The 7,566-nt window shown below is 38.9% G+C and overlaps 1 pseudogene; it reads right to left on the bottom strand.

Annotated features, from left to right (window-relative positions):
• Window positions 1-6,747: 6,747 nt before the first annotated feature.
• Window positions 6,748-7,361, bottom strand: LOC144752507 (glutamine amidotransferase-like class 1 domain-containing protein 3, mitochondrial pseudogene; annotated as a pseudogene).
• Window positions 7,362-7,566: the final 205 nt, after the last annotated feature.

Genomic DNA, 7,566 nt, shown 5'->3' with positions numbered 1-7,566 from the left:
TTCAGTTTAAAGCTCCTCTCTTTGGTTAAGCTTTGGCTCTAAATGCATATACTAAAATCTTGGCCCCGATGATGGGGTGGGTGAATTAAAAATATCATTGGTCACAAATATCATGACCATAAAGACCAGAATATCATAAAGTAAAAAATATATGTGGGGCTTAATACTGAATGTACGAATATACTTTTTTATGTTTTTGATATAGTTATTTTAAATATAGGTGCATATAATATTGTTTTACTTACTATAGTAGGGAAACATCATTTTTAATTATTTGGAAAATTTCTATTTTTTTTAGTATTATGATTAACAGTAATTTACCAATATTTATTTTTGATTTACTGTACTATACTTTGTAAATTTTTATAGGAATGTTTTCAATGTAATGACAAATTGCTACTTTAGCAGCAGATTTTGGGGTCTACAGGGGATTTGTGTGGTTTGTTTCCTGAAATGCAAATTATTCTTTTTTATTTATAATTCTTTTTTATGTTGTTTCATCTATTAATTGATGATTACTTATATAAATGAATTAACTGTTTAATTGCAATTATTTGTTGATTTTTCTTCAATTGTTAATTTATTGATGAGTCTATTCGATTATGACATTCTGTTAATGTTATACTCATGAGTGGTTTAATTTGTTTTTTTAAAAAAATATTTTATTGGATTTCTTCCCCCCCCCCCCCATTTTCTTTATAACATTAGCAGGGCACATTAATTACAGTCCATTTGCAGCAGAGAATTAAACATACAATTACAGACAGATAACAAAAGCAAGTAAATAAACTGTTCCCCCCCCCCTAAGGATCTGAGCCTGCCTTCCATCGAATAAAGGATTCCCAAATTTGTATTCCCATCTTCTTACCATTTTTCCCCCTTCTGGCATATATAGCTGTTTCTAACTTTTGTATAGACATTACTTTGCCTAACCATTGATGGTAAGTTGGGGGGTTAGGATCTAACCAGGCCGAGGCCACAATCAATCTCAGAATCGCCATTGCCACAAACAAAAAATATTTACAAGTCGGCTGCTCGCCAATACTTAACCCCAATAAAATAACTGCTGCCGTTAATTCTATATTTGAGGTCATAGCAAACTGAAAGAAATTCGCAATGTCCTGTTTCAATTTATCCAAGTGTGGACAACTTGCAAAAATATGTAACAAATCAGCATCTACATTTCCACATCTAAAACAAGTGTTTCCAGTCATACCACCCCACTGAGCAATCTTAGCGGGTGTGTAATACAGATGATATAGTATCTTGTAGTGCTGAGCTTGAAGGGACGAAGAACACAGCACTGTCCTGCCCATTTCCATTGATTCATTAAAGATGTCCCTGCCCATATCTAAATTCAAATTTAAATCCATAGACCATTTATCTCCCCATTTCTCTAAATCATCCTTCTTTAATTTCGTCATTTCGAAATAGAATCTCTTAATCGTACAGTCTGAACCTTTTTCAATAAGATCCATCAATTCATTTCTTTCAAAACCCAATGCACCCCCTTGCTTATTTATAAGACAGCTTCTTATTTGAAGATACTTAAAAAAAAAATTTGTGTCTAACTTAAACCTCTTTTGCAATTCTGTGAATTGTAATATGCCATGGGGGCCCATCATGTCTCCAACTTTTCTTATCCCCCGCCTATCCCATTCTTGGAATACAGTATCCGAGAAGACCTCGCTAGGAAGGGAAGGATTATTTTTTAATCTGGTGTAGAAACTATACTTCCCAATTCCCACCTTTTTAGATATTCCTTTCCATATATTGTGTGCAGCTATTACAGTCTTAAAGCGTGTTCTTTTAAAGTAACTGCCCTTTGAGAATCTTAGGAAAACATTTTCGGCATTCATACCAAGAGCCAGACCATAGATGACAAGCGATCCAAAATCATGTCAGCCCTCCTCTTCTGCTCCTCCAATCAGACCCACCATACATTGTAATGCCGCTGCCCAGTAATAGAGCTTTAGATCAGGTAGTGACCAACCCCCTCTTTCCCGCGGGAGCGACATAAACCTCAGGGCCCTCCGTGTCTTGCCTCTTGCCCAGACAAAGCGGTTGACCATTTGCTCACAGATTTTGAACCACTTGTTATCGACTAATAGTGGAATTGCTCTAAAGATGTAAAAAAATTTGGGTAAAACCAGCATTTTAATGATATTAACTCGTCCTACTAACGATAAGTGTAGATTTTCGTATCGATCTAGATCTTTCTTTACTTTGCCTATAATTGGAGCAATGTTTTTTTCCACCAGGTTGTCTAAATCTGCTGAGATATTAATGCCTAAATAGAGCCCTTCATGTACAACACGGTTATCATTACAGGTAGCCATAGGATTCTTGATGATCTGGGTTTTTAGAGTATTCAACGCATAGCCTGATACCTGTCCAAACGTACGGGCCTCCCCCTCTAGCATAACAATTGCCTCTGTGGGGTTTGGTGTTATCACCGCCACATCATCGGCGTACGCGAGTATCTTGCAGGATCCCAATATTGTATTTAATGGAGTGATGTCTGGACATAACTCTATCCTGCAGATTGAAGGATCCATATACATGGCAAACAGGAGGGGCGAACACGGGCACCCCTGCCGTGTGCCTCTCTTAATCAAAAATTGACCCGTAGTACCCCCGTTGACTCTTAAAGCTGCGACCGGGTCTCTATACAGAGTTTTTATGGCTTTCACGAATCCCTCCTTCATCCCAGCTCTTATTAGGATATGCCACAAGAAGTCCCATGAGACCCGATCAAATGCCTTTTCAGCATCAAGCAACATTACAGCCATCGGGTCTCCTGTGACTTCTGTGGCGTCAAACATGGTTATGACTTTCCGGGTGTGATGTGTCGTCCCTCTACCAGGGATAAAACCATGTTGACTACTGCTAACCAGAGGAGATATAATACCTGCAAATCTTGTTGCCAGAGCTTTTGAATATATTTTAGTATCGTTATTCATCAGCGTGATTGGTCTATATGACCCTGGTTCAGTTTCTATCTTCCCTTTTTTTAATATTAAAACAATGTCTGCGCCACTCCAAGATTTGGGGATAGATTCCCCGGATTGTGCAGTTTGTATAGTCCTAATTAGGTCTTGCCCTACATTCTCCCAATTTTTTTTATAAAACTCCAGAGGCAATTGATCCGGGCCAGCAGCCTTTCCAGAGGGTAGGTTGGCCATAGCTTCTTTAACTTCATTATGCTCCAAGACTTTCTCAAGGCCTTCTGCATCCTCTCTCGATACCCTGACAACCGGGACATCCTGAAGATATTCCCTTATCTCTACAATATTACTAGGGTATTGCTCATTGTACAGGGTCTGATAAAATTTCCTAAAAACCTCCCTTATTTCCTGTGAGTCTGAGTGTAGCTTCCCGAATTCATCCCTAATCTCCCTGACTGTCCCCGTTGCTGCTATCTGCCTAGTGCGCATGGCGAGTACGTGTCCAACTTTTTCACTGAACTCGTAGCATCTCTCCCTTTTAATAGTGAAGTACTGAGCTGCCTTATTCGCCATATCTTCTTCCGCTTCACTTTTTGTTTTCAACAATTCTATAGTAGCCTCTTCAATCAATTCACCCCTTATTAAAGATTCGTAAAGGTGTTCCTCCGCCTTTAAAACAGCCCTCTCTATGTCACTATCCCTGATTCGTGCTGCCTTCCTTTCATGAGCGCTAAAGCTACATGTCTCGCCCCGCGCTCCAGCCTTAAAGGCATCCCAGACTACTCCTACTGGGGCACTTCCTCTGTTGTTCTCAAAGAACTCGCAGATCCATTTAGCCATATGCTGTATGTAATTAATATCCAGAAGGAGTCCTCTTTCAAAGGTCCAAGTCCTGCTTACTCTAATTCTCCCTTCCACCTTCATTGTTAGTATTAAAGGGTTATGATCACTTAAAATACGGGGAAGCCTGTCAATTTCTAGTCTGTTCATTAAATCTGTTGAAACGAAGAAATAGTCTAGTCGAACACAAATACGATGAGGTGCTGAATAATATGTTAACCCTGTTTGACCCGGTTTAATGCTACCCCAGACATCTTGTAAACTGTTATTCTCTAAAAGATTAATGAGGGCTTTGTATACTCTTCTCTTCCTCCCTTTATAGGACCCGGTTGACCCTACCCCCAGCCCATCTGCCCCATTAATATTTAGATCACCTCCTATAACAATTGGAGATGGCCAGCCCACTAATTCTGTATTCAGGAATTGCAAGATTTCTGGGTCGTCCTGGGTTGAGCCATATACTGCTACTAAGATTGTTCATACGCCCTCTATTAAAGTCTCAGCCATGGCCCATTGCCCCATTGATCCTCTAATTTTCTACCAATCGCCACATTTTTACTCCTTGAGAGGATAGCTACCCCTCTATTTTTAGGCCCTAGCTTAGATCTTGCTATCAAGTGAAATCCTAATTGATTAAGACAGAACTCCTGAGTGTTCATTACATGTGTCTCCTGTAGAAATACATAATCTACATTCATCTGCCGGAGACGAACTGCTATCTTTTGCCTCTTTTGTGCATCGTTCAGGCCACAGACATTCCATGTTACGAATCTAACTGTCATATCTGGATGTTTAAGGGACAGCCTACTAACTGCACGCTATTAATACTCAAACTAGGTGGTCTATTCTTTCCTGCTTTTGTGTGAGTGGTTTAATTTGAATTGTTTTGTTTAATAATTAATTTATCATTATTGTTTTCATTTTTATAGTGGATATTTTCCTAACTATTTATATTGTTTGTCAGTGTTCATTTTCAAGGTAATATGAGGGAAGTGTTTTCATTTAAAATATTTTATATATTTTGCTTTTTTTGTACATTTATTATATTAAATAGGTTTTAAGTTTCTGGTCTATTTCATAATAAATTTAGGAGAAGGAATTGTAAATGTGACCCATCCAAATTTACAAACTTTCCCTAATGTTGCCTACATTACACTGGGAATAGTGAATGTGACTACTCCAAACTCCAAAAGCTTCTCTTCTTATTTCTTCATTGGAGTGAGAATACTAAGATGCATATTACAAGCCCCATTCGCCACCGGCGCATAACTTTTATTGATGCTCCGGTGGCGTAGCGCCATTTCTCATATTAACAAGGTGAAGCAAAGCCACTTAATGTGCCTTAACTCCACATTTAAATATGCCCATTTCCACTGTGGTCATAGAATCGCGATACCAGGAGAAATAATTAATTTCTCCTTGTTTTTGCTCTTTTGGCGTGCTTTTTATTGCACCCATGCTCGGGGAAACACAGGGGGCACCGTATTCTTGTGAATACGGCGCATCACTGCGTTAAATTAATGTCAGACCGCGGCGTTGCCAAATTTGACATAGCAACACACCCTGAAATGTTTTTGTAAATATGCCCCTAAATCCGAACCTTTCAAAATCTAATACATTACCTACTGTTGCTTACATTGGAGTGGGATTAGTAACTCTAGCCTCTTCAAAGTTCGACACTTTCCCTAAGTTTGTTAATGCGAATACTAGTGTGAATACTAAACCTAACCCCTCCAAAGTGAAAAACCTTTCCTACTTTTTCTTAGAACAGAGTAGACATGGAAAATCGAACCCTTCAAAGTCCAACATTCCTCTTTTCCTACTGTTGATTAGATCGGAGAGGGAGTAATTGTGACCACTTCAAAGATCATCACTTTTCCTACTTTTGCTTACTTTGCAGTTAGAATAGTGAATCAGACCTCCTCAAATTTCAACATTTTCCCTACTGTTGCTGAGATTGGCATGGGAATAGAAATCTAGCCCCTCCACAGTACAGCACTTTCCTTAGTTTTGCTCATAGAGGATAGGAAATAGTGAATCTAAACCCTCCAAAGTCCAACACTTTCCCTTCTTTTGCTTACGATGGAGTGGAAATAGTAAATCTGATCACTCCATAGTCCAGCACTTTCCCTACTTTTACATATGTTGGATTGAGAATAGTAACTCTGACCCCACCAAAGTCCAATACTTTCCCTATTTTTGCTTACTTTAATATCTAAATTAAATCAACAAGAATGCTATATATTGTAAATTTGATATACTTACCTGTTTTTGGCGATATTCTGGACTACAATATTTATGTTTTGTTATTTTTTTAGTTTACATGCAACAAATGGAGACACAATATTTTTGTTCTCAATATTTTCTCAAAATATTTATGTATGGTTATACTTCTGTTCTTGGTATTTTGTCTTAAAAACACTGGTGGGAAGGTTGCATTCTAAATTAATTAATATTCCTTACCTTGATGACTGGCTAATCTTTTACTCCTGTTTCTCTAAGCGTTCTCAGGTTGTGCAGGAGGTATGCTGCAGGGATCAGCACCTAGGTTGGTTGATCAATTGGAAGAAATTCCATTTCCACCAGTACAGAATCTTTAGGATAACCTTCAGAACTGACTCGGGCCAGGGGTTACCCTCCCAAAAAGGTAGGGCAAATTGACATTACACCGGAGGTCATTTTTGAGAAAAGATCAGGAAACAGCATGGGAAAGGTCTGCATGTGCTGGGGGAAATAAATGGTTTCCAATCTATCAGTAGTTACCTAGCCACACAGGACTACATTTCTAGTTCAATACATTTTGTGTCGCAGGGAGCCGCCATCTCAGAACTACAAGACTAAAGTGCCTGTCATTCCCCACATCAGGCAGTCTCCAGACTGGTGTCTTCTTCAGGCAGACATGGGCAGAGGAGTTTATTGCTGCCTTCATAGCTAATGGTTCTGATGACAGATGCTGAATTTATTTTATTTGTTTTTTTACAAAAATGAAGACGCAAGTAGTAACTATTTATTCAACCTCATCCACATGGCATTCATGCATATTTTTACTACTGTGCTTGGCTCCAATATCTTCTATGGCAGAAGGGGTTACTGCATCAGGAAACTGTCTATCAGCAGTCTCATTCTTGCTATACCTCACTTCACAGCCTGGGAAGGTCTTAGCAGCAAATACTAGAAAAATGTAGCACAATTCATTGGACTTCTTTGCTTTGTGAAAAGCTTCAAGTGTTGATTTCACCTTGTCTTGAAGAGTGCCTTTGTTGCCATTCATTGTCCAAGAGGAAAAGTTCTTTGCCCCTCAAGTCCACCATGGAAAACAACAGCATAAAAGTCATAAATTGTAATATCTATTAAATCCTTACAATCGCCACATGCTAGTCTGGTACTTTCAACAAGTATGTTTCACTTTTATTGTGGGGTGTCCTTTCAAATGATTAACCACATATTTTTGGACAATGTTTGGTGTAAACATTTTTGCCCCACCTCCTTTTGACTGAGGTGTACCAACACCACTGACATTTTGTGTATTTCACTTCCATCAAACATGCCACTAGCTTCCAACACCTCAGCCATAAGCTTATTTGCCTCTATACTGTCCGCACACACAAAAAAACTAATGGGTACCAGCCTCCAGGGTTGGTGTGCAATTCTAGGGAATTGCTCATTCCAAACCCTGTGTTCTCTTTGAGGGAGACAAATGTCTTCTAATTTGAGGAAACTAGTGGCTGTAAGATCACCAGACAGATAACCAGGTACCTGTGTTGAGTGTCACTGCAAT

Source organism: Lissotriton helveticus, chromosome 5_1, assembly GCF_964261635.1.
Source record: "Lissotriton helveticus chromosome 5_1, aLisHel1.1, whole genome shotgun sequence".
NCBI lineage: Eukaryota > Metazoa > Chordata > Amphibia > Caudata > Salamandridae > Lissotriton > Lissotriton helveticus.
The sequence above is the reverse complement of the archived record's forward strand: the minus strand, read 5'-3'. Positions and strand labels throughout refer to the sequence as shown.